We start from the raw sequence: 27,567 nt of genomic DNA, 5'->3' as shown, positions 1-27,567 counted from the left end.
TCTGACCGGGGGCTGGGATACACCTGGGGAGGGGCTGACTCGAGAACAGTTCTTGGCCTTTGGAGTTCTTGTGACAAACGAGACAGAGGGAACGTGAGCGGATGTGTAATTCAATGAAGGATAGAGAGGGAGGTACAAGACATGGTGCGTTCAGGACGGTGGATCCAGAAAGAGTTCCAAGAAGGTGGCAATCAGAGCATGAGCAGGCGTTGGCCAGGCCAAGAGAAGGACCACCTTGCCCAGAGCAAACGCACAGAGCCTTGGGTGGGGAAGATGGTGGCCTACTTTAGGAACTACGAGGAGAGAGGGGTGAAAGCTGAGTTGACCGAGAAGGGGCAGAAGGAGCAGGCAATTCAGCCCTCTGCTTCTGGGGTGTCACAGCTCCAGGGGCGTCTGGAGAGCAGACACACATCTCACCGAGGCCCACGGAGGCAGGTTAAGCCATGTCAGGTGGGGAGGGTGGGGGAGGGGAAGCTGGTGCTGGGTCTGGGAGGAAGGCAGCCACCACCCTGAACTGGGCCACCCGAACTCGGGTCACCAAAGACATGTGACGTAGACAGCAAACCAACCTCAGGGACGAGAGCAGCATGGGCTAGATGACAAGCTTTCAAATTCTTGCCAACCCCGGGGCTGAGAGAGATTTATCTGAGTTATAGAAATAAAGAAATGGGACATTTCTTACTCCCACATCATCAGTCAAATTCTGATTAGGCTCTGCTCCTCTCAACAGAATGTCTGCAGTCACCTGTTCATTCCTTGAGCACAGCAACCCCCCCATCTGCCCTCCAGCCCTGCCCCCGCCTTCTGTCTCCCGGGGGCTCCCCCATCCTGGGAGCTCCCCCAGGTCTGCTAATCCTTTGAGGTCCACCCCAAGATTACCTCTTTTACAAAATCTCTGCACCTTCCAGCCCGCACTGACTTCTCTAGTGCCTGAATTGTGGTTCACGTCCTTTTTTTATTTTAATATTAAAAATATTATCAGATATCCTGCATGTGTGTTCTCATTTCCTCCAAGAACGTAGCCTCCGACAGGGCCTCAGACAGTACAGGAACTTTAAAAACGTGGGTCCAATTTTCAGAGGCTGCTGTGTCATGATCCACTCTGTTACTTCTCCGGAGAGATAAGAACAGTGTGGAAAACACTGATGACCCTTGACAAGTGCACTCGTCTGCACGCTCCGTCCATCCACTCCACCGCCTTGGGCTGGGTGTCTGCTACGTCCTGGGTACCATGTGCAAGCTGTTTTAGATGAGAAGAGAAGTCTTTAACTGAACAGAAATACTAACAAGTTGCTTTTTGCTGTGCTTTGTTTTTTAAGTGGAGGGATATTTTCAACCAATGTTCTCCGTTTCTAAGTTTTCAGTAACCTCTGGCTACACATCTGAGCTGCCCGAAGTGCTGCGACCAGTGAGCAGAGTCTGTCCCCAGCGGCGTAGCATCGGACAGGGCTCTGTGTGGGCCTCACGTCTGAGAGCTTGCTGCCAGGCGTCTCCCACCTGAGTGTTCTTTCCAGATCTTGGTAGGTATTAAGAGAGAAGTCAGGCAGGGAAGGCCCGGCGCACGGCCCTGGCAATCGCCATCGGTGGGAGAAAGCAGTAGGGCTCAGATAAGCCGCAGGAAATCCTCACAGTAAACCAGCTCCACGCTACATCTTCACATACAACCCGCTTTCAGTCAACTATCTCTTCCTCTCGCCTCCCTGACTTCCGAAGCAATTTCCTTCAGCCTCATCCTATGTAAACATAAACTTCCCCCAGTGGCCCCGTCGTGTGGGTGCTTTCTCCACTGGCCTCCACAGCGTGTAAATATTTAATATCCTTTATTTAGTGTCTGCCATTGTGTGTCCTGAAGTCATTTAGAGTTTGCCAATGACGCCTGCGGCAAAGGCTAATTTTGAGTCTTGGAAGATCCAATTCCTTTCATACACTCATTTTTTTTTTTATTGAAGTAGAGCTGATTTACAATGTGGTATTAGTTTCTGGCGTACAGTGTAGTGATTGAGTTACACATACATATAGTTATCTTTCTCAGATTCTTTTCCATTTTAGTTTATTACGAGATACTGAATACAGTCCCCTGTGCTCTACAGCAGGACCTTGTTGTGTATCTATTTTATATATAGTAGTTGGTATCTGCTAATCTCAAACTCATAATTTATCCCACCCCTCCTTCCCCCTTTGGTAACCACAAGTTTATTTTCTACGTCCGTGATACACTGATTGTTATTTTGCCCGTAAAAGATGTTTACTATAAAAAGTACCCCCCACAAAAAAAGTAAACAAAGGAAAACATTGTTCATGATCCCACCAGTTTAGAGTGAATCAATGTTTCAGAACAACTGGAAGGCTATTCTGTGAATGCAATAGGCCTGGAATCCAGTGTTTGTTTCTTTGTTTTTTAAATGTTTAAAAATTTTTTTAAAATTGGGGGGTAACTAGGTTTGTTTATTTGTTTGTTTGTTTTAATGGAGGTACTAGGGACGGAGCCCAGGACCGCGTGCCTGCTAAGCTAAGCACGCGCTCTACCGCTGAGCTGTACCCTCCCTGCAGAGTCGTTTCGATGAAGGATAAAACATGCCTGTCATTTAGTAAATGCAGTCCTCACTCAACCATAAGTCATAATCCTCTCTTCCATGAACATACTTTTGCACATTATGATTGTATTCGATGATTCCTGGGAATAAATGTCCACAAGTGGACGTGCAAGGTCAAAACGTACAGTTCTCAGTGGATTTTGCCACAAGTCCTCACGTTACCTAACGTCATAACGTTATACCAATTAACACTCCTGTCGGCTGTGCGCCCGGCCTTCCTTCTGTTCTGCTAACACTCAGTGGTATATTCCTCCACAGCCTGCGCCAGCTGGATGTAAGAAAGGACGATCTCATTGTTCCACTTTTTTAATCTCTTCTTTTGTCAATCGTCATCTTAAGTCCAGATAGTATTTTCCTGCAACAAACCTGTGTAAAGAAGGTGTCTGGTTACAGAGAAAGACAAATATTGTATGACATCACTTATATGTGGAATCTAAAAAAAAAATGACACAAATGAACTTATTTACCAAACAGAAACAGACTCACAGACACAGAAAACAGACTTACGGCTACCAGAGGGGAAAGGTAGGGTGGACGGATCAAGTGGGAGTTCGAGATTTACAGATACAAACTACTATATATAAAACAGATAAACAACAAGGACCGACTGTAGAGCACAGGGAAGTGTATTCAACAGCTTGTCATAACCTATAATGAAAAAGAATATGAAAAAGTATACATATGTAAAAGTATAATTGAGTCACTACACTGTACACCTGTAACACAACGGTGTGGATCAACTACACTTCAATGAACATTTTCTTAGAAAGACAGTGTCTCAGGAACAATATGAGTCACTGGGATAGCTCCCCTTCTGTTAAGTTAGGAACACCTGTGACGGGCCTTGGGCTGTGCTCCCCAAACATGTGAATCAGAGCTGAGTTTGGATGAGCAGACCAGCACTGGAAGTGGGTCACACCCGGGGCACTGCAAAGGCTCTCACCTGCTTCTGAACGTGTGAGTCAAAAATGAAAGACTTTGCCAATTAATCGCCTGGTGCGGTGTTTACTGGGTGCCTACTGTATTCTGGGCACTTGCCTGGTGACTTTGTCATCTAGCTGAGGGAGAAAGATGACAAGCAAGTAAACAAAGAGAGAAAGAAGAAAGCCCCTGACAGCTGTAAGGGCTGAGACATGTGAAGCTGGGGCTGCTTGTCTTCCTGTCAAACAGACGATTGTTCTCAATGAACTGACCGAGTGAATGACTGAATTCAGAAAGCAGATACAGATGTTTTCAGTGGGGAAAAATGAGCAAGACTTGGCCCCTTACCTAAAGCAGGTCTAATCAATCCGAGGCGTAGACGGCAGGGAAGAAATGGAAATTGAGGAGTTGTTTTTGGATTTCTTATTGGAGAGTAATTCCTGCCTCTGCAGGTGCCGCTTCAGACTCACAAGCCGATTCCAGTGACAACTCTATGTGGTCATCGGGGAGACATTGTCCCCACTTTGCAAAGAATTCAGGCCTTGCTCAGGGTCACACCCCTGGGGAACCGCCCAGCTGGTCCTCACACGAGGTCTTCTGATGCCAACATTCATGTTCCGGCCATGACACCCCTCCCACTTCGAACGGAGAGAAGAGCTGGAGAAGAAAAGGCATTGTGGAGAGGGGCGCAGAGGTGAAATGGTCATCCGGTTGATTACACAAACTCAATCTGATATTCAAGACTGTCTGCTTGATGCCAAACCAACCAGTCCATGTATCCAATTCAAACAGTCGGCCACGGCCTGGGAAAAGAGCCATTAAACCCATTCTTTGGTGTTGAGTGCACAAACGTGGCTCCACACTCGGGTTATATTTTATTTTTGTCATTTCTGTCTAGTTGCACTGATGCCTGGAGTCACTGGGCTTCAGAACGCCTGGGGTGGACCTAACATGGTGCGCCTTCCATGCAGTAAAAGGATCTGATTTCTGTTTGCTGTGTTCTTCCTGCGGGAACAAAGACAAGGGCACTTTAAAAGCAAGTGAAAAACATTCTATTAAAATGAAGCCTATGGAGGAAAATGTGAAACCAGAATGTCAGGGAGCAAGAACACACGGTTCTGAAATCCCAGTCCCAAACCGAGCGCTCGTCCCCGAAGTCTCCCAAACGGATGTTCCCCTAGACACACTCGGATCAGCTTCAGCTTCTGTTTCAAACGCCCCCTTGAGTAGGTCAAGGCGTTTTCCTTTTGTTTTCAAGCGTATTAGGGAGACCACACACGCTTCACATGGCCCCTGCGGTGGTTCCCCGGGTCTTCCGGGTCAGTCCGAAGTCACCGATGACAGACGCCAAAGGGATAAACACGGATTGCCGTTCTCGTGATCATCTCTCTGGTCTTCAGAAGAGGAGATTGGGGCTGGGGAAGAGTGGTGACAAGAGAGGGGATGTGAGCGGCAAGGGAGGGGTGCTGGAGGGAGGGGAGGGAGACAGGCTGGGGGAGGCAGAGAGGCCCCCCAAGGAAGGCTGGGATAAAACGAGGGCTTGCTCAGCTTTAAGATAAGGTTAACGAGCTCGAGTTCTACATGGAAGATCAGAAAGGACACATTTCCCAAGTTTATGGATGCCTGCTCACTGCTTCTCTTTTAAACCCCTGTATCCATGAAAAAATTTACCCTTAAATGCGAGCTCTTCAAATGGCTGTGAAACACTTGATGCAAGAAAGATGTTTATGATTTGTTCCCCCATTCAACTGAAAATATACTGTGGTTTTCGTTTTGAGGGAAATTAAGGGAAATCGGTTCATCTGCAGACACTGCCAGCAGCCTCTGAGCTGTGAGGTCCCACGGGGTCTGAGAAGGCAGGCCACCCCCTGGAGCGCACATCTGGGCCGAGTTTGGTCACGAGGGAGCCACGCAAGGGGCCTGTGGCCCCTCCCTCTCCTCCTCCCGCAGCTCCCTGTCCCCGCCAGGCGGGCTCCTCGTGATTTTGCAAGTGCTTGACCTCCACAAACCTTCTACCCGTTGATGGGGGGACATTAGGTGATAACCTACGTATCTTCCTGGGCGTTTTTATTTTAAAAAGGTACTTTGACAGAAAACGATGACTATACTAATTGCAGGCGTTGGGCTGCACCCCATGGTCCCGCAATCCTTTCAACTGCCCGGCCGCTGGACAGAGAAGACTCAGAGTCAGCGACAGAGACCTCAGTGATTTACCGGACAGGGAATCCTGCAAGTCAGAGGCAGAGGTCCTGGAGCGACACCCCAGCACGTATGCCCGAAGGTGGGCAGGACGCAGCAGTAATCTTGGCGACACAGAGGAGGAGGCCACCAGTAACGGGGGCATGACGTCAGAAGGGCTCCTTGGTTGTGGGGGTGGGGGGTGGGGGGAGTGGCTGGGGCGAGGGCTGTTTTCCTGCTGATGGTGGGACATACCGGAGCTGTTCTGGTCTGAGGGCGAGGACAATCAGCTGGGGGAGGCGGGCAGGCTGGGCATGCAGGTGGTTACTGATTAAACTGATTAAACTTCCCACTTAGTGCGGGGCGAGGGGGTTGGGGGGGTGGCAATCATGCGCGTAGGATAAGGGTGAGGCAGGGTGTGCGGGCCAGGGGATGCAGAGAGAACAAGAGAGCAGCCTTCTTACGGGGCGTGACCATCCAGCAGGTTTGCAAGAATTACAGAGATTCCTCTCTCTCTCCCTCTCTTTCTCTCAAAATGTTCTCATACGGGGGTAACGGGCTGATTCTCCACTTAGCAAGCTTGTATCGAATGTCTCCCGGAAGCAGGCAGGGTGCCTGGGATCCAAGTCGTGTGATCTGCTGGCAGAGGAAACGTGAAGCTGGTAACGCCACAGGTAACTGGAGAACTACTCCTCGCAATGTGTGCAGGGAGAAAAGTCCAGCTTCTGTGAGAGCACATGGTACCGGTGGTCCTCATGTCTCTCCGGGCGGAGTCAGGGTGGCCCCCTAGAGCCACGGTACCGGAGCTGAGCCTGAAGAATGTGCCAGGCTGGGGAAGGGAGGCTGTGCTTCTCTGAGCCAAAAGCAAAAAAAAAAAAAAAAAAAAAGAGTTCCTGCCGAGGCAGAGGGATGGACTGCAGGTGTGTGTTCGATTCGAGACAGGCGCTGAGCCTGGTCTCACTCCAGAGCAAAGTGAAGCCCCCGGAGGTATTTAGGTCAAGGAGGGAGATGCTCGAACGCAGCCTTGGGTGATTTATTCCTATCTTCAAAAATTCCTTTAAAACTTTGATAATGTTTTTCTCCCAAAACAATTAGAATCATTATGACTCTGTGTGATCATCATAGAATGATATATAATACAGTGGTTTAGACAAAAGCCAGACATAAAGTCATGTGTGTGCCGGTCACTGGTACGGGATCTGCCGGAGGGTGGATGGAGCCTGGAGTGTGCATGGACTCTTCCGGGAGCTTGGGAGGCGTGTGGGTCGGGAGGGGCTCACGCTGGCCTTTCACAGCTGTTTTCACATTTTCCTCTCCATACGATTTGGGATTTGGAATGGGTCTGAGTAAGTAAGAAAGCTCTACATCTCTAAACCGTGATAGATACATTTAGAAGATCTTTATTCAGCTCTGTACCCTGAGAGCTTGCCTGGAGAACCAAGTACTCCCTTCATTTTCTTTACCTAAAACAAAACAAAACAAAACAAAACAAGAATTCTACACTATATATATTTGGGAAATAGAAATAGGACCCTGAATTTCCACAACTGGTAGAAAACAGCTGATGGGAGGACTTAAATGTCTCCATTACAACCAGCTCAGGACCACCTCCTGATGCCTGAGCTCACCTCCTTCCCCGGGGCTCCGTTGTGAACTGTGTTCAGGTCTGGAAACACCCTTGTGAAACAAAAGAGGCAGAGGTCAAAGTCCAGTGCCATCAGAGGAAACAAGAACAGGGATAAACAACAAGGACCTACTGTATAGCACAGGGAACTACTACGTTCAATATCTTGTAACAACCTATAATGAGAAAGAATATGAAGAAGAGTGTGTGTGTGTAAGCATGTATATATATATATATATAAATCACCATGTTATACACCAGAAACGAACACAAAATTGTAAATCAACTACACTTCAACAAAAAGAAAAAGATTAAACAAAAACAAAACAAACAGGGATCACAAGAGCAACTTCTGTCGCTGGAGGCTGCGTTTACAATGCCCAGGTGTGTGGATGTCTGTGGTTTCTGAAGCATCGTCACGCACACCAGGTCATGTGACCTTCACACAATTCACTGTGGTGCCTGGTAACTCTACTTTGTAGAGGAGGGAATTGGGCTTCAGAATACCAGGTGTTTTGTTGGGGTTCTCAGAGCCAGTGAGGGGGCCAGGGGCTGTGAGGCTTCTGGGTCTGAGGTCACTGTGAGCTCTTCCCCACCTGACTGAATAAGCCCCCCCTTCCCCATGCACCCAACCAAGGCCAGCTCGTGTGGTGGTGCCTCACTACCCAGACGGAGGTCTGGTGGGAGGAACCAATGAGGGCACCTCTTTGAGGGCAAAATTCGTAGATCTAATGGAAAGCAAAAGATAGTCGAACAGTAGTTCTAGATCATGCGGAGTAAGTGTTTCATATTTCAAGTTGAAAATTTATTTCAAAGGATTGCTTTGAATAAACTTCTTAATTACAGTATAAAATTCATCCAGTAAAGTAAGCAAAGCAAAAGTGTACACAACTGGATGAAGTGTTACAAAATGAGCACACACTTTACCTATTCCTCAGACCAAGAAAGAAAACAAACCAGCCTCCCAGACGGCCCGCTCATGCATCCTGTCCGTCACCCATCACTACCCACTTTCCCCTCAGAGGAGGCCACTCTCCTGAATTCTCCCACCCCCGTTTGGTTTTGCTTTGCCGATTTTAAACTTAGTGTAAATGGAACCTACAGTCTTTTTATGACTGACTTTTTCTCACTCAATATCACGCTTGTGACGTCCCTTTCCTTGCTCTATAGCATAGTGTACGTGTGTGTGTGTGAGTCTGTATCTGTGTGTACTGAAATATATTTGTCCGTGCTGCCCATGATGGACATTTAGGTTTCTAGTTTTTGACCACCATAAAAACATACTAGTATGTATGTATGTCTTTTCCTGGATCCTATTTATTCTTTTTTTGTTTTGTTTACCCCTTCATTGTGCTGGAGCACATTCTTACATAGCTTACTAAGAAAAGGTGAATATGAAACTAGTGCTTTTATCTCTTGCTTCTCTAAAATGACTTTATTCCATTTGCACATTTGATAGTGTGGCCAGGCATAGAATTTTCTATTGAAAGTCATTTTCCCACAGAAATTCAAAAGCACTATTTCACTGTCTTCAAGCATTGGTGCTGTTGAGAGATCTGAGGTCAATAGCATAATCCTTTTTCAGGCCACCTGTCGTTCTGTCTGGACTCCAGAAGCTTTCAAGTTCTTTCAAGTTCTTCTCTTTGTCTTGATGTATCAACATTTCATGATGGCATCTGTTGGTTTGGGTCATTTTTAAGTGACTGTTCCTTCAGTCTGAATACTTGTTTCTAAAAAGACCTGTGGGTTTTTCTTATGTTGTTTCTTTGATAATTGCACTGCTTAATCTGTTCTGTCTGAAACTCTTATTGGTAACATGTTAGAATTCCTAGATTAATCTTCCATGCCTTGTTTTTTTCCTAATATTTTCTATCTCTTTGTTTTTTCAGTCTCTTCATCAGAGAATGGAACTCCATCCTTCAGTTTGATTTTTTTAGTTTTGTTTGATGTTTTTAATTTCCCAGAGGCTTTCATCATTTTCTAAAAACATTCTGTTCTTGTATTATGAATGCAATATCTCTGTATAGCTCAAGAACACTTTTCATTTGTTAGGAAATTTTCTTCTGGTATCTACACTGTTTCCTCTAGCCTCCTTTTGTTCATGCCTTTGTTTGATTGACTTTCACGCTTCCAAGTTTGAGGCACCCCTCAAAGATCTGTGACTTTGTCTGTCATTCGTGTTTAATGTGGGGCAGTGACAAGCTCTTCGAAAGTCCTGATGCATGAGTGAGTTTGTTGACTGCTGGGATTCCCTGTAGGCCGAGAGAAGCAAGTCAATGGCTTTTATTCAGGAGTCTCCAGTGTCAGTATCTACAGATCCTTATTTGGGGTGCTTATATGTTGCTGCTAACATTTGGAAGCTATCCTGGGGAAGAGAGCTGGGGGTCTCACTGTTAAGTAGTAAGACTTTCATTTAAATGCTATCACCCAAGACTTCCTGTGTGTTTGGTGACCCCAAGACCAGGGCTTCTCCATCGTCCTCCTGGAGGAAGTAGGTGCAGGTCTGTGCTCTGCACGTGAGGGAACTGGGGAATTCCCCTCCTTTATCTGGTCTCTCCACACCTCGCTGATTTCAGTCCTGTAACCACTAACACTGAACTTCTTGAGGACAGGTCCTGACTGTAAACCACATCTCTAACTGCAGAGCCTGAGACAGAGGCTGGATCAGAGCAGGTGCTCAAATGTGTTGGGTGGAAAAAAAAAAGTTGTGTTGTTTTTTCTTTACCTGCTCAAATTATTTTTTCTTATCTGACATTTTTACTATACTCATAGCCTCAAACAAATTAGTCCTTCCTTTCCTGAATTTCCGGAAAGAATGGGTATCACTTCTGAAGTCATATGACTCCCAAGAACCCCAGGGCAGCTAAGGATAAGTGATCACATGTGACTGGACAGGTGACCAGGAGAGTTAGCACACGAATTATTAGCATCAGCAAACATGCCGTCAGCTTCCGGACGGCAGAATGCTGAGAATACACTTATCAGGTGAGTGGGAACGCTTCTCCGTGCAAGCAGATTAGGTATCTTTACGTCGTGTTTACTTTATTCCAGAAATTCTTTGTGTGCGCTGTCCCAGGTTATTGGTATAGACGCTTGCATGGATATGTATACAAAGACACACTGAACTTTATATTTGAATAAACCTTTGATAAGTATGAAAGCTCATGTCCAATTCCTTAAAGAGTGTAACATTCCAGAGCGACAAGACCCCCATAATTTTCCCTCTTGGCTTGTTATTTTTATAACCAGAAATAGCAGATGGGAGTAATTCATGAATTCCATTAACAATGGTAAATTTTTAACAAGGAGGCCTCCCTTCCCCGCCATCCACTCCCTTAATCTCCTTATCAAATTAGCACTTTTATTTTCACAACAAAAACCGGCATTCCTCCCCCAGAAGTTCACGCTTAGTTCAAGCCCTGGTGGGACTCCACTTTGCTTCTCACTGCGAGTTCTGAGGAACCTGAACATCCCGTGATGCGGTCTGCACGGTGATTTATCGGGGCCATGAATGTGCACAGGGCTGAAGAATCTGACAATTGTTACCAGACAATGCTTCCAGTTCCCTGATTTGCTTGCACACACCCCACAATAGCATTGTCCTTTCCTCCGAGCTTGTAAATCGCCCTGCAGTACAAAGGCTGGATTCAGAAGGGGTGCATTCTAAATTACCCCCGCCATCTGGCATCTGAGTAAATGAACAGACACTGGGCCCGAGGAATCTAATTCCACCCACCACAGTCACGTGAGCAAGGCGCTGGGCTCCAGAAGCCAGGGGTGCTTTTCCTAGCATTTTAAAATCTATCAAAGGGACACACGTGCACTGTGCAAAGATGGGAAATACAGGGACTATGTTAAACTTCCCAGAAATTAGTGCAGGTAACATTGTGGTCTTCTCCCTTCTATCCACTTATTCTCGCTCTCTTTTTCCTTCCTTTTCTGTCTCTCCTTTTACAGAGCTGTGTATTTGTGCAGCCAGATACATCTATATGTATATAACACACACAACCACATACACAAAAAATAAGGGTCAAACTGTAGTACTGTTTTGAAGTTTACTTTTTAAACTTACCAATATATCACAAACATTTCCCCATAAAATTAAATATGTTTGAAAAATTTATCTTAGTGATTAGGTATTATTTTCTCATATGGGTGTAGCCTATTTTATTTAAATAAATTTTGATCGTCAGGTATACAGAGGTCTCCCATATTTTACTTTTATAATGTAAGAAAAAACACACCCCCTCTTATGTAAATATTTTGCACGTCTCTGACCTTAGCTGGAGTTAATTTACGTACAGTGGAATTACAGTTTAAAGGGTCTGAATGTTTCCCAGGGCGGAGATGCCCTCTAGATAATCGGCACTACTTTACATTCTGTCTGTTCCCCGAACTCTTACCAATAAGGGATCTTGTCATTTTAATTACATGTCTCACAGTTCGATCTATGTAAAATGGTGTTTCCTTGTTGTAATTTGCATTGCTTTGATTCCTCGAATAGATGAAACTTTTTAATAATTTTTCTTAGTTACAAAAGGAATAAATGATCATTGTAAAATGTGCACACATTAAAAATCTTGAAACTAAAATACTCAACTATTTTTTTTTTTACTATATCACAAGTTACATCTTTGGCTTTTTTACTAGACTTTTTTTTTTTTTTAAGGTTGGAGAGGTAATTAGGTTTATTTATTTATTTATTTTTAATGGAGGTGCTGGGGATTGAACCCAGGACCCCGTGCATGCTAAGCAGACGCTCTACCACTGAGCTCTACCCTCCCACTAGACTTATCTTTTAGAGCAGTTTTAGGTTCATAGGAAAACTGAGTGGAAGGTACAGGGATTTCCCATCTACCCTCTGCCCCCACACCCGTACAGCACCAGCGTCACCAGCATCCCCCACCAGAGTGGAGCATCCGTCACAGCCGGTGGACCTGCACGGACACATCAGCATCACCCAGAGCCCACAGTTCACCTCAGGGTTCGGCCTGGGTGTTGTACGTCCTATGGGTTTGGGCAAACGTATATTGACAAGTATCCACATTCTAGTATCATACAGAGTAGAATCCTTGGCTTTTAAGTAAACATTTTCTACCATCTGACGCTCTTAAATTAATCATAGATTTATCATAAGCAGCATCCTCTTTCTGATGTCTTTTTCTCCAAACTATGCTGTTTGGGTTTTCCCTTCTGGATCTACGGGAGTTTATTAAGCCTATTTTTCTTAACAGACAAATTTATCCTCAAGAAGAGCACTGGTGCCAAATTATCATCATAGCAATTTATGTGTTTAACTGCGTTTTCTATTTCTGCCTCAGATAGTATTTCTTTTAAAAGATGCAATGTTGCTCATATAGTGGAAGCATCTGTCCCATCCTTTCTACTCCAGATGGGCACATTCAGGCCTCAGGAGGGTTCTGTTTAATGAATATGGCATGATTAATCCATTTCCCACATGTGGGCATTTAGGTCTTTTCTCATCTTCCATTTTACAGCTGAACACCTGATGTGTGCAGCTTTCTGTGGGATCTATTCTGAGTCAGTGAGCTGCAGGGAGGCAGGGCTGTAGCCATCATCAGCTTCGCTAGAAGAAGCAGACTGACTTCCGGAGAAACTGTCCCATTTACAACGCTCCCCACCCTCACCCCAACACCTCCTCACACATGCCCGCAGAGCAGAAGTGTCGTCTTCTCTCCACATCTTCAGCACCGGCTGCTGTCCTATTTTTTCTCCTACGAAACTTCAAGTTTTACTTTTCGAACTTATTTCTTTGGCCCACCTGGGATTGGTCATGGGGTACGTGTCATGGGCTATGATACTTGACTGTATTCTCCCCGTATGACCGGTGACTGTTCTAGCACCAACACTGCATCATCTGGTGCCTTCACCATGCCTTTTTGTCATGGAGCTTTGGTAGCCTCTTGGTGGAATCAAATACACGTGGATCGGCTTCCAAGATCTTTGCTCAGCGTCCTTGGTCTGTTTGCTCACCTCTGTGAGGATATCACCCTGTTCTAAATGCTAGGATGTTATGAAGTTGGGGGAAATAGACAGTCTCCCTTGCCCACCCCATTCCTTACTCTTCCTTCTTCAAAACGTCTTCTCTTATTGTCATTCTTATTCTATGATAAAAGCTAATGTCAAGTTTCATTAACACCCTTATGGGATTTTGACTGCAATTACATGAAATTCACAAATTAAGTTAGAGGCAGTTGATACCTCTGTAAGTTGTCTTCCGACTTGTAGATGTAGAACGCAGGTTTTTTTTTTTTTATTATTTAGCTATTTTTAAATTGTGTTATGATTTTCCCAGTAAAAGTCATGCTTGCCTTTTGTTAGATTTATTCCCAGGTTCTTGTAAATTTTTCTTGTTTTTGGCAGAAACTTTTATAATTACATTTTCTAATTCATGGTTGCTGGAAATAATAACTATGTTTCTTCCTTTCCAATCTCTCTCTATATAAATATATGTATTAGTTTGGGGTTTTGAGGGGTGTGTGGAAGGAGGGGATCCTTTTTTCCTGGTCTTATTATACTTGCTAGGGTTCCAGTACAACGTTAATTAGGAACAATCATAATAGACAATACTTTCTTGTTCTTCACTTCAGAATAAATGCTTCTCATGTTTCGCCTCTCAAATAGGGTGATTTCTGTTTTGTTGATGCCTTTTATTAAGTTAAGAATGTTCCCTTTTCTTATTAGTTGGCTAAGAGCTGTTATTCGATCACGTTTGAGTGTTAAATTTAATTGAATGTTTTCTGCATCTACTTAGATGGCCATATGGTTTCTTCATAAATCTGGCAGCATAGTGAATTATGCTAATCGGTTTTCACATATTGAGTTATCCATGCCCCCCACCTCTTTTCAGTCAGAATGAAATACTTTCTGTTCCTTTTTTAGCTTTCATTTTATAATCAATATTTTTTCCTCTTGTGATGACTGACTTAGGAGCCACATAATTTGTCCTAAGTTCTAGTGACTAATTTTATATCTTTAAATAATATGGACAGAGAGCATTACATTTTTTTCAACTCCAGAAATGATATTTTAAAAATGAAATGCTTTCTGGCCTTTCTGCCATGAAAATCAGTGTAATACATTTCAACCCACTCCTTTAATTAACAAGCACAAGAAGTTTAGTCTCTCCATATTACAGAATATTTAAAATTTTTTACTATTATAACCTTTTCTTTCAAAATATTGACTTTTATAGTGTCATAAACATAATCACTGTAGTTGTTTATCTTTTTTTTTTTTTAAATCTTTAGTTCTGTGTTTAAATGCTCACTACTGGCCCTTTCGTAATATCTTCCCTTTGTTCTGAGTTCCTCATTTTCAATCATTTCAACTATGGCTTACCAGGAGGAGTTGACTGCATTTTTGACAATGACTTTTTGTTGACCTTGTACGTGACGAACAACTCCGTTAGGTACAAAAGTGACGGCACACAATTTCCCTCAAAAATCCATGACCTTTGCTTCTGTAACGCAGTTGTGTTGGGGGGCAGTCTGAGGGCAGTAGTGCTTGATTTTCCCTTCTCCTTTCGGCTAACTGTATTTTCTCAGTCTGAAAGATGGTGGTATTCCATCTTTAGAATTAAATAATTTTACCAGGATGTATTTCAGGATCTGTTTTCTCTACTTAAATTTTCCAGGAATGTGATGGGATCTTTTAAGTAGCAGGTTGAGTTCTTCCCTTAACTTGGAGAATGATTTCTTCTCTGATATCTCTGAATATGCTTCTCTGTTTAATTTATTATGTTTTCTACGTCAGAGGCACCCACTGTCCACATGTTGGATGTCCGTTGCCTGTCTTTTTCTTTGATAATCTTCTTTTTTTTACATACGTAAATTCCTTTTCATATTCCTTTTCATTATAGGTTACTACAATGTATTGAATATAGTTCCCTGAACTGTATCTTCCCTGAAGATTAAAAGACAGTCTTTTAAATTGTATTAATCTCTTCTTGTTGTTGCTGTTTCTCTATTCTGTGTAGGCATTAGCCTCATAATCAGAAAGGTGGAGTGTGGGGTTTGACAACAGAAAAACTAGGACTCAGTTCTGGTGGTGCGTGTAATTTCTCTTTGATCTTAGACAAGGCGCTTAATTTTTCAGAGCACAAGTAACAATCTGCATTCTGAGAATTAGCTTGTCAAACTGTTTTAAAGAACAAATTAGAGAACTTGTTTATAATGTTTAGCTCACTCCTTATCAACGAGCACGTAATTAATATTAGGCTGACTCATGAAATTGTCACTTGAGTTTTTCATCTACAAAATGACACTTCCATGGGATTCAAGGTAATAAATTTTAGTTACTACAGAATTTATTATTATTAATTATTATTATTATTATTATTAATTATTATTTTATAATGCCTGGTCCCTACACTGTTGCTCAGTTTACTGCTGTGTTATTTCTATTCCTTGCTATTTCTAACATATTTATTTCCCTTTGTGAACGTTCTGTCCTCAGTTTCCCCTTAATTATGCCTTATTCGTACGTTGTTATATGCTCTTTATAGTTCATTTATCCCTAACCGGACACTGGTTTTCCTTTGTCCCCTTTCAGTTGATTGGGCCCTGTCTCCATCTTTCCCGAGCTTAGATATATACGTTGATGGCTGATATTCTATAGCATAGGGTCTCTCAGATCCAGAACTCCTGACGTGCTGGCCAGATAACCCCTTGTTGTGGGGAATTAGCCTGTGCATTGCAGGATGTTCAGCAGCATCTCTGGTCTCCACTCACCAGATGCCAGGAGACCCCATCTCTTAGCTGTGCCAGCCAAAAGTGTCTCCAGACATTGCCAAGTGTCCCCACTGTGGCATGTGGCATCTTAAATAGCAATATGCCACTTCCAGAATTTTATCTTAGATAGTCTCGCCCATGTGTGTGAAGATAATTGCAATAAATGGCATTTTAAAAATAAAATACAAAAGGTGGAAAAGTAGGAAAGTGTGAATGTTCATAAATAATTTATGGTATTTATAGCAAAAGAAATATGCAATCATGAAAAGCTATACAGTTGACTTATATGTATTGACATGAAATAATTAAAAAAATTCTATAGTTCCCTGTCTTTTTGTGTAGATTATGTGCTATTTGTGAAGACTATTTCCAGAAGGATACACAAAAATCTGGAAATGGCAGACAGAGGGTCTGGATATCTACAAGAGAAGAAAATTAACTTTTTCTGTACATACTTTGGTATTAAATGTGTTTGTTTTCATTATGCACACATTATTCTCATAATTCCTTCAAATTAAGGAAGTAATTAAAACTAATTAAAAGTCATACTAGAAGACATACAACACAGATGCTGCAGATACGGACAGGAACATAACGAACAGGCCTAAGAGTCTGTACAGAACGAGACAGAAAGGAGGAGGGGGCATCATGAGCAAGTGCGCAGAACGAATGTTAGCACACACAGAATACGCAGGGACATTTTTAAGGGTGACTTAAATAAAAGTATTTCTGAATCTGCATATCAGACAGACACACACTATGTTTCAGGGGAAAAAACGATGCTGATAGATAAACAGACATTACCCGCTGATGTTACTGAATTTTAAGAACAAAGAAAACAAGAAGAATCACAGGACGCAGGCTTTACCGTGTGCTGCTATGTAATGCGGTGTGCGCGTGGCGTCTGCGAACGAGGTGCGTTATGTGTGTGTGTTTAATGCACTTAATATAATAACAAAGAACCATTTGGGAATCACATAAGTATCCTGGGCTAAAGTGATGTTATTCCAGGGGAGGGACTCACGTTGGCTCCCTCCTGCCGCTCCAGAAACCCTCCCCCACCATGGTGGAGGACCCTGCAGGACTGTCAAGGAAAAGTGCGGTGTCCCCAGATTCTTTTCCTGCAATCAAATTGCCCTCCAAAAATAAAAGCAACACATGGACACACTCGGACATGAAGAACTCAAGAGCTGACAGCATCCATGAGCTGCTCCTGGAAAACCCAGCTAACCAAACAGGACAACCGAATAAGCAAGTCCAGATGGGAAAGCTCTGGAACATGATCTCACGGCAAACAGTGCACACGTCCAAACGCAGAGGTGGGACAAAGCAGTTCTGCAAATTATTGTTATGAGGCAGACCGCGGATACTATAACACTTTAAAATGGACAGATACAGCTACTAAAATCCGGTGGGCAGGTGAGAGGCAGGGCGGAGGGAGCTAGGTAGGCACACTTGCTCTGTCAGCTTTTACAGTGAATTAACAGGAAGTGTGAAAAACTGAAACGTGCAACTGAAATGATGCAGAGTCTAACCCATTAATTGCTTGTTACCATTTTTCCCCCTTAACCTCCTAGGAGTCTTTTAGAAACCAATTTGTTTTCTCATGGAGAAGCGGCAACGGAGAATTTGTTTGAAATTTAGCAGTTCCTTAAAATTAAATATAGTACATGTTTGATAAATAACATTTATTCTAAGACCCAATTCTGTACAACGATTTCTCTCCATCTGTCTTTTAGTAGACTGATGGGTCTGCCGTGGCATTTCTAGACCAGCGTTCACCAAATCTCATCTTTTTTCTTTCATATATTTTTCATGCTGTTTGGATTATCTCTATAAAGACGTATATCTTTTTGTTCTCAAAATATGAAAGTCACTTTTCCCCAAGCTGAGTAAAGTAAAATCTCCTTCTCTCATCCAACTGCGAACCCCCATCCTCCCTGGCAAAGATTTAATCATCGCCGTCCTTTTCTCATCTTTCCTCCCAGAAGAGTTGTAATCGACCGCAGTGCTGTTCACACGGTGGCATCGCGCCGTCCGGGCTGCTCTGGGACGTGCTTCCCCCGGAGACTGACCTGGCAGAGCCCCCGCGGCCCTCGCCTGGTCTCAACATGTTGGCTTTCTTGCGCGACAGCGCTGCAGCCCTGTACGTATTTCAGCCTCCTTCTGGCCTAGGAATTCAGCTCAGTGATTCTGTCTGTCCCTGCTCAGGGCTAGGTCCTCTGCTTTCTCTAAAATAACGGTGCCCCTCATCACTCTTCTTTTTCTCAAATCCCCTGATCATCTCATACACTGTTTCCCCACGTGTGATTTAACATCACGCTATGAAACTGCAAAGCATCCTCATGGTGGTCTGTGTCATATTTCAAGGGGTATAGGGCGTAATTTGGGGGGATTTATTTCTTTACAAGATTGAATCTCCCGTTCCAAGGAAAAGACTATGTAATCCCCAGTCATTGACTTGCTCAAAAGATTCTCAGTCCTTTAAAAAAAGACCACACGTGCACATGCACATGCACACGCCTGCACACCTGAGCCTTGTCTGTTTATAGACAAAGCCTCCTTGGCCAAAGCTGGAAATTCAGGCAAGTAAACAGAGAGCTGGAAAGTCAGAGCTGATGGACACAAGGCGCTGGCAACCTGCCAGGACAGAGAGCTAGGCTCTGGCCACTCCCTTAGAGACAGGAGGCCGGTCCTGGGGGATCCGTCCTCAGTCACTCCCCACGGCCCAGGGATCTTGTCCTAAGAGTTTTGCAGCCTGACCCGTCCCCAGTCCAGGGACCACAGAGTCTCACCTTGGGTCCTGCTCGGAGACAGACATCCTCAGTTCTCCTCTATTTAATTAACTCAGGGTCAGACGATGGCTCTCCCAGGCTCATAGTCAGGGAATCTGATAAATGAATCCTCACTAATAAGAGCAGGTCTGGCTAATGTAGCCCCGGTTCCTTATCCTGGAGCGGGGGGCGGGTGTGTCGCAGAGGGAAACTGTAGCAGCGAGACAACCCAGACCATGCGCATCGGTCTGTACCTTTGTTGTTGTCTGCAAGCTGTTTTCAAGATGCTGTAGCATAAATGACTGTAGTTTACCTACATATGTGCACGAGGTTCAAACGTTATTGCTCCAGTTTTTCAGGTCAATGTCTGGAGCCGGACTGAGATCGGAAGCTGGTTCCCACTAACTTGTGGATGCGGGGCTGGGGCTCCCTAAGGACCACCAGCTTTCCGCCCTCCATCTGCCCGAGAGGAGAAGGAACCAGGAACAAATTAAAATCTTGACTGTTTAAGCATGTGCCTTTCAGCCTGAGCCTCGTCACACCCAGGTGGAAATGAGTAACAGACATCTTTCCACGGGACCGACCTCGCTCTCCTTCTGTGGCGTGGCTCTCAGGAAACAGGAGGGGAGTTCCAGGAAATCAGATCTAAAGAAACGCCGAGAGTCCATAAAGAATAATTATGACCCCGAGCCACAGGGAAGAGGAAATGGGATTCTGATAAATAGGATTTTATTAACTTGTTAACCTCGCCGGCCCGTCTAGGAAACTAAAAGCCAGACCTTTGGGCCCAGCAGTGACCATTACATGCTGGGACCCGACAATCAGACGGAGCCCAGAGGGACGTGTTTGTACAAAGGAGGAGAATGCAGTTATGACACTGTGCACTTTCCACGTCTGATTCCTGGGGGACATTTGCTGGAAGGGAATTATCTTGAAACACGAAGCGAGCGATATTTCATCTGTAGTCATACTGGAGATAAAAGCCCTTGTGCCTTAAAAGAAAGTATAAAGCAACGCGCAGTAAAATGTTTTTCTTCCTTTCACGGGAAGATTAGCTCATGTTCGGGGAATATAATTTTAAACCTGGAAGTTGGTGACGTCTGGCTACCCCCACCCCAGCCGGCCACCAAGGCTCAGAGGGAGGCAGGGACCACATGGTGCCTTCTAGACAAATGACCACAGCCAGCCCCACCACCAAAACCCCCTGCCCTTTGCCAAGCTCTCTTAATAAGGCAGCAGTTCTCTGAAACTCAACAGTCCACCGAGTTACTGCACCTTGGCTGATCCAACAGGCAGAACGTGGGCCCAGGAGTGAGTCTGGGGTCTCTGGCTCCAGACAGGAATTCCAGCAGCAGGTGGGCTCAGGCATCTGAGGCTCCCAGGGAGAGGCTGGGCACCAGCAGAGGCCCAGCGACTCCCCAAAATGATGCTGGAACTGGCCATGTGGGTCCTTTCAGCTCTAAACCTCCAGGTGGCTACCCATCTCTCAAAGCAAATCCCAAGTCCTTACAGGGACTCCGTAGCCTGTCCCCTCTTGGAGCAAGACCCCTACTTCGCGGCCCACCACGGCCCCACTCACACCCCCGGGGCCTGTGTCCGGGCCTCTGCGGAAACGCCTCTTCTCCCAGGGAGCCACTGGGGAGGTTCCCCGTCCTTTCCCAGCCTTTGTCCCATGACCCCTCCGTGAGGCCGGCCTGGCCTGCTGTGTGTTGGCTAATTCTCCTCCCTTTGCTCTGTTTTTCCCATTGCACGTCTCACCTGGTGACCAACAAAATCAGTTATAATTTTAAAAATGTTGTTTATTGTGTATGTTTCCTGTTTGCTGTCGCATACAGCGTAAGCACCACCAGGCCCGGGGACTTGGTCTGTTTTCTCACTTGTGTGTTCCAAGCAACACGAAAGACGAGTGGACAAGGAGGGCTCACTTCCCAGCGCCGTCAGTGGTAGCGTGTTCCCCTCAAGTGCGGCCTGCTCAGCGGGGGGTCCCCCCCCCCCTGCCCCTTCCTCTCCAAGACTGTAACTCGGGGGCAGGCAGGACGCATGGAAAAAAAATGCCTTGAAATCAGGCCACTCCCTGGCCTTACTTCACCCCCCTCGAAAAGAGTTCTGTGCTCTGACAGAAACCTGAATGCGGTCTCTGCGCTGAAGCTTTCTGTCCAGGGGCCTCAGAACAGTAGGTGATCATCCAGGGCTTAGAAGGGGTGGTATCAGGCCCAACAAGAGAAAGCCGGCAGCGGTGCTCCTGCCGCCTTCACCCCAGACTTCCTGGCTCAGTTCAGGGCATGCCGACCGTGGCTATGGTCCTAACACAGTGACTAGCATACCGATATTTGTAAAGTCCTTCATTCAGATGCTTTTTCCAAAACACAGGCTGGAGAGGCCGCCGCATGCCACTGGATTTGAAGGACACTGTGGTTCTTGCCTTTCCAGCCTTGAATCAGGAGCCTTCGTGGAGGGTGCAGACGTCACGTTCTCGCCTTGCCTGCCTTGCCTTTCTTTCCTCACTGGTGGAATGTGTTTATTTATTTTTGTCATAGTTAGCAGGGAAGTTACATAAAGACATAGGAATTTCAAGACCGAAAAAGAAAACCTATTCAATTGAAGCTAACAAGTTCATTGCTGATGGCGGGGTCTGATTTATCTGAAGACTGGACCGAAGGGAAAACCACAGCCCCGTAGAGTCAATGATAACCTCAGGTTAGCATAATACAAACCACGCAGATTATTTTATCCAGTGCAGTTTGAAGTGGGCTTTGTGTGCCTGGTGCTGGAAACGGATCCGAGGCTGTTTTCCAGGAAAGGCTTTCAGAAGTTGTGTGCTGCCCAGATGTCGCCTCTGGGCTGGGAAGAGACTTGCCTGCTTACTTGGAAGTCTGAAGCTCATTGTCATTTGCAGTGCATCCTAGCACAATGCTGGTCAGCAAACTGAAAAACGTTGTTTCATGAAATAGAAGAAACAAGAATGGATCTTTTCTGTATCCACAGAAAAGTTTTCCATTTTGCTTCATGCCTATTTCAAGAAATTTGGTTGAAGGCTTCAAGGAAAAATGAACCGAATGACTAGAGTCTGGAGGTCTTCACAGTAAGTCTGATGATTTTTCTTGGTAAATTAACAGGCTGTTAGGACACTGTGTAGCCTAGTTTAGTATTTAGCTTTATGGACTGAGGCTGTGAAAGAGGTGATATTCTTTGATTCCCATAGCCTTGCCTCCAAAAATGTGCCCTGTAAAAATAAAAAAATATGGCCTAGATTTTTGCACCAGGATGCTCAACGCAGTCTTATTTATAATAGTGAGAAAAAGAGCAACCACCTAAATAATCAATGACGGAAGAATCGCTGGATAGTTTACGATACACCGGTAATGCTGAATACTGCGAATCCATAAAAATGACGTTCTCATAAAATATTCAAGGTCCCAGGGAGGGTCTAAAAAAAGACAAAAGAAAAATAATCAAAACGTTGCCAGAAGTTATGTCTGAATTGCCTGCTTATAGATGCTTTTATTTTTTTGTTTATGCTTTTCCTAGTTCCCCTTTTAAAATCAGGGTTCATAGATTACTTCTAATTCTCTGGAGAAATAATGAGCACCATCTTGAAATGAAACAGACACGGCCTTCGGCAATGAGCTGTGATAAACTACCCGCACGGTGGGGCTGAATGTGGTACCTGGGAGCCATGTGAACGAGGAACCACCACTGTCCCGGGCGCCTGGCTGGAAAGCGCCCAGTCCTCACGCCCAGCGTCACCATGCCCCCTGGCTCAGCACAAGCGCCTTGCACTCTGGCGGGGCGATGAGTCACGTAAGAGGACAAGCCTGCCCCTCCGAGCAGACGAAGGTATGCTGGCCCCTGAATGGGGCCTGGAGGTGGGTGGTTTTCCTTGGCTGCTCCTTATGCCTTAAAGACTCAGAATTTTCTCCTGTCTTCTTTCTCATGTCCCAAAATTCCCTCCAGTCTCATTGCTTCGACTTTGTCACAAAACCAAATCTAAATCCAGAAAGGATGAGAATTTGTCCTCGGGGGCTTTGCGATGAAATAAAACCAATGGCATTTCACTCTCTGGCTCAGAGTTTACTTTCAGCAGGGGAAAACAGTGCCTGCGGATCCCTGCCTGGCTCCAGCAAACATAAACCATGTCTCTGAGAAACAACTGCTTGATTAATGCAGCCAATTCCAGCAAACAACTTAAAAATTTCATGGAGAAAAGAAAAGGCAGTAAAAATGCCTGTCTGACCATCCAGGCCGAGCCAGCGCCAGGTCTGGGGAGGCAGCTGCGTCAGCCCTGCTGGGGTCCTGCACAGCCGGGCTGCCCCCCAAACATCCGGGCACCTCCAGGCACAGTCGCTGCAAACAGGAGGCTGTGCGTCCCGCTAGGTAAAGGGCCCATTTCCTCATTGAATTTTATTCATTGATTTGGAAAACATTTATTGGCCAAGAGGGTGGACATGGCTGGTAAATGACTTTAAGCCCTGCAGCATAAACTACGACCATGTGCCTTACACATTTATTACAGAGCCAGTAAAATGAGAGGGCTCGGAGCCCGTGATGTGGCGTCAGGACAGCTCGAGCCTGGCGGTCACCACCGGCCTCCCAGCACTGTGCCTCCTCCCCCAAGTGCCCCCACCAGCACCCTGGGCACGGGAGGAGTGGCTCAGGGGAGGGGCTCGTCACAGAGCACCCCGCCTGCCTCGTAATAGTCCACCGGCTGGTCATCTCCAGGTGAGAAACCTTGTTATCAGTTGATTTCTGAACTGCTGGCTGGAGGTTGATTTGCTTGCCGCCATATTCATGAAACAAATATTTATTAAGTGCCTCTGTGTGAGGCTTACCGACACAGAGCTGTGGGACAGAACAAACTGATGAGGTTGGCAAGAGAGGCAAACATGGGATGGCGCAGGGCAGAGCATGAAGTGGTCACTCACTGCACTGTCAGTAGGACTCCCTGGCCACACCCAGCTCACTGCCAGGGGATGGACTGTTCATCTGCAGGTAGAGTTCATGTACTCTTTTTTTTTTAACATTTATTTTAAAAATCTTTAAATTAAAAATTTTAAATTTGTATACAATTTTGAAAGGTTATTTTCCATTTACAGTTATTACAAAATATTGGCGATACTCTCCGTGTCGTACATGCACCCTTGAGCCTCTCTCACACCCGGAAGTTCGCACCTCCTGCCCCGTCTCCCCTATACCGCCCCGCCCCCTCCCCGCTGGTAACCGCTGGTTTGTTCTCTGTCTGTGAGTCTGCTTCCTTTTACTTCTATTTATTAGTTGGTTGCATTTTTTACATTCTGCAGGTAAGTGATGTCATCCAGTAGTCATCTTTCTCTGTCTGCCTTTTTTCACTTAGTCATTTGGGTTTTATTCACTGATTTGGAAAAAAGTGTGTTGGCCAGGAAACAGAAGTGCCAGCCTCGGCATAAGCCTTAGGGAAGCCCTCATGGAAGAAGAGATGGTCAAAGGCTGAAAGGATGGCATTAGCCAGGGTGGGGAGTCAGGACAGCACAATGCTTTTTTCTCTTAATTATTGATCTATTAATTTATTTTTACTGGAGGTACTGGGGATTGAACCCAGGACCTGTGCATGCTAAGCACACTCTCTATTCTCTACCCGCTGCCCCCTCCTCCCCTGGCACAGTGCTTTTGATGAATGACAGATAGTTTACTGAGGCCCACTAGAGGGGAATGGAAGAGTTAGATGGGCTGGATCTGGTGCTGAGTTTCTATGAAAATTCCTTGAACTGTTGGCTTTCTTTCCATCTGCAGCGGCTTAGTTCTGGCCCTCACCAACTCTTCAGGACAGCTGTAGCTGCCTTGTTCACCTCTCTGTCTTCGTCTATCGACCTTCCAAACATCTCCCGTGCAGGACAAGAGTGGTTTTCCAAGTGGAGGGTGACTGAATGGCCAGGCGGCCTGGAACAAGCAAGGACGAGCAGGCCCTGCCCATGGAGACAGGGTTCTTACTGAGCAGACCCACATCTTCACTTTGAGCAGATACAAAAGCCCAAGGCAACTCTGTCTTTGGAGTAAGCCTGTAACCTAGAGTGCTGTCCTCTACAATTCTAAGGGGGTCAGGCAGAGACCCAGGGCTCCAAGCCTTATAACCCCAGGCCCCACCAGCACCTCTCCTGGGTCTGCGGGAAGCAAAGCCTTCGGAATTTCTCAAAGCATTGTGTTTTCTAGCAACTTTACATCCCCAGGGCCCTTGGAGCCTCCATGGGACGTTATGGCCTCTGATATCATCCCAATCTCCTTCCCTTAGGAGCCTACCAACTCCCGGGCCTCAGGTGACACCCCTATGGAGTCTGCATCCCTGCTCTTGGAGTGGGAGCTAGGGCTGGAGGACTTGAGGAGTGGGCAACAATTGCCAAGGGCCGTCGACTACAGTCCAGATCCTCAGCTCAGGCCTCAGTGGAAGAGCAGACCAGAGGCCTGACAGGACACACGCATCCAGGCTCTGTCGCTTGAAACTGAAATTAGTCATGCTTTCGGTGTTAAGAGAATAACAATAAAATTACATAAAATGTTCAAAAAAATTAAGGTAACAACAAAAAAGATAAATAAAATTTCTTTATGCGAAAGTCCCCAAGCCTTTAACAAGCCAGTGCACATTAAGCCTCACCAAGAAGAGGACCTAGCATGCAGTATTTCCCAGACTTACTCAGCCATGACCCCTTCCCCGTCGGACTTCGGAATGGAATTCTATCTCGCAGAATCCACATCGGAAAAAGTTGGGGTGGATTATTAGCTACGATATGTACAGGGACGTCAGGAGGACAGATAAGCCCCAAATGTTTATAATAATCCTGAAAAAGTTGGAAGTAATTTTCATGTCCTCTGGAAAACAGATGAGATCGTATTAGAATGTCGCTCAGAATATGATCAGAGTCTACATGGCATAGAAACCATATAAGAAATTAGGTACATTTTAAAAATTAGGAACAAAGTTTGTGAGTGATGATTATAATTATTTATTAAAAACCAAACGCAGCATCCGGCTGTCAGAGGGGCACTGAAGCTGGGACTTGTCCTCCTGCCTCAGCAAGTGAAACTGGACAGACTATATTAAGCAACTGTTTTCAGATTTTGGAGAACAGGAAGTGAAAGACTGTGGTCCCTGAGAGACAGGAAACAAACGAGATGGATGCAAAATTTGCTAGACTTACTTCCAGGAGGCAAATTACAGACTGTAGTGCGGAGAGAAGAACCCCTACCGGAGCAAGGCCATACCACTGGCTTGAGGGAACTGAGGACTTTGCAAGGCCGAGTGCTGGAGAGGGGGAAACCATGCAGAGAAAGACCTGAGGATCCTGCTAGGTGTCCCCTCAAGTCACTGGATGAACACCACTCTGCACACGCACAGAGTGAAGCTCTATGTGGCTAGAAGAAGAGCCTCCAGGTGCAGAAAAGGCACCAGGAACCTGTAAGTCAAACAACCCCAGGGTTTCTCAGACAGCAGAGCCAGAAACCTTTTGACTTGCCGCCAGCCAGAGAGGAGAGACCTTGTCAAACACACAGGGTCTTCAATAGAGACCTTAGAAGGGCCGTGCCACAGCAGCGGCCAAACTAGCCCTGGAAGAAAACGCTAAAAAAGATTAAATACACACTTCAAAACTAGCAAATGAGTGCACAAATAACTTAATTGTCTGCCAGAGCACAGCCTAACAGTCTTAAAAACAACAAAGAAACAAAAAACCCTAAACTAAAAAAAAAAAAAAAAAAAAAAGACAATGTTTGGATGTCTATTTTAAAATTACTAGACACATTACAAAGCAGGAAGATGTAACACGTATAAAGAGAGAGCTCTGTCAATAAAAACAAAACCAGATTATCAATATTTTGAATATTTTGAAGATGGTAAAATGAGAAGAAAGTAATTTCAAAGCATGTATGTATATATGCTTTGAAATATACATGTATATATGTAATATGCTCAATGGTTGAAGGGAAAACACAAATTTAAGGAAGAAAGAAATAAAAAATACAAAAAGAATTAAATGGAATTTCTACAGATAAATATCCCTAAAATATAAATTTTCATTGGCTTGGGTTAAGAGAATATTAAACATTGCAAGAGATCAGTGCACGTGAAGACATGGCAACAGAACTACCCATCACAAAGCATACAGAAAAAACTGCATGAAAAACCATAACCAGATTCCGAGTGATCTGTGAGACAATATTAAGCCACCTAACATGGAATAATCAGAGTCAGAAAAGAGAGAGAGAAGGATCAGAAATAATATTTGAGGAAATGGGCAGAAGTATTTTAAATTTGATGAAAACTAACCCACAGATCCAAGTAGTCCAATAAGCCCTATTCTGAATAAACACAAAGAAAACCACACCAAAGCACATCACTGTAAAATTTCTGAAAACCAGTGATAAAGAGAAAAATCTTAAAAGTAGCCAGAGGTTCAAGAGAAAAAGTACATTACAGACAAAGAAACAAAGACATTTTGTCAGCAACTATACTGAGGGCATTATGTTAAGTGAAATAAGTCAGAGAAAAGACAAATACTGTATGATCTCACTTATATGTGGAGTCTAAAAACAAAAACAAAAGAAGAAACTCACAGAAAAAGAGATCAGAGCTGTGTTTATCAGAGGTGGGAAGCGAGGTGGGGAGGGGGAATCGGAGGAAGGCAGTAAAAAGGTACCAACTTCCGGTTACAAGATAAACAAGTTCTAGGGATGTGACGGGTAACATGATGACTATAGTT

The 27,567-nt window shown here is 44.9% G+C and overlaps 1 long non-coding RNA gene across 1 annotated transcript; it reads left to right on the top strand.

Annotated features, from left to right (window-relative positions):
- Positions 1–21,711: 21,711 nt before the first annotated feature.
- On the top strand, positions 21,712–26,603 carry LOC116663822. Its single transcript, XR_004320185.1, has 4 exons — positions 21,712–21,926; positions 22,373–23,218; positions 23,358–23,563; positions 24,611–26,603. It is a non-coding gene; the product is annotated as an uncharacterized LOC116663822 (long non-coding RNA).
- The last annotated feature ends 964 nt before the right edge of the window (positions 26,604–27,567 follow it).

This window comes from Camelus ferus, chromosome 5, assembly GCF_009834535.1.
Source record: "Camelus ferus isolate YT-003-E chromosome 5, BCGSAC_Cfer_1.0, whole genome shotgun sequence".
NCBI classification, from domain to species: domain Eukaryota; kingdom Metazoa; phylum Chordata; class Mammalia; order Artiodactyla; family Camelidae; genus Camelus; species Camelus ferus.
This window is presented reverse-complemented; position numbering and strand designations above follow the sequence as displayed.